The sequence below is a fragment of the Morone saxatilis genome, unplaced genomic scaffold, assembly GCF_004916995.1.
Source record: "Morone saxatilis isolate NCDOM2014 unplaced genomic scaffold, NCSU_SB_2.0 Contig9, whole genome shotgun sequence".
NCBI lineage: Eukaryota > Metazoa > Chordata > Actinopteri > Moronidae > Morone > Morone saxatilis.
The window spans coordinates 14,356,911-14,357,327 of NW_023340268.1; positions in this window are offsets into that span (position 1 = coordinate 14,356,911).

Sequence of the window (417 nt, forward strand, 5' to 3'; positions counted from 1 at the left end):
TGTGCATATATGTGTGTGTGTGTCCATGTTCTTTTGGTGTTTATGTGCGTGTCTGCAAATGTGCTGGCAGTGGAAACTCAAATTCAGAGTGTGTGTTTTGGCTGCAGGATGGAAACACATGGGAGTGTTCACTGTTCTGCACTGGAAATACATGAAGACTGTCTTTCCTTTTCAATCTGGAGGCTTATAAACATATTCCCACAAGAACACAGGAGTCAGGAGCCAGTCACTTCTATCTCTCTCTCTCTCTCTGATCTGCCCTCTCTTTCATTTCCACCCTCTTTGCAACACCCTCATCTTGTTGCTCCTCTTGTCCTCTGAAGTCCTCCTTTGCGCTTTCAACTTCTCAATCTGTCTCTCCAGGTGCCCCCGTATACTGTAATCATAACCATCAGAAGCCATTCTGCCCTGTCATCC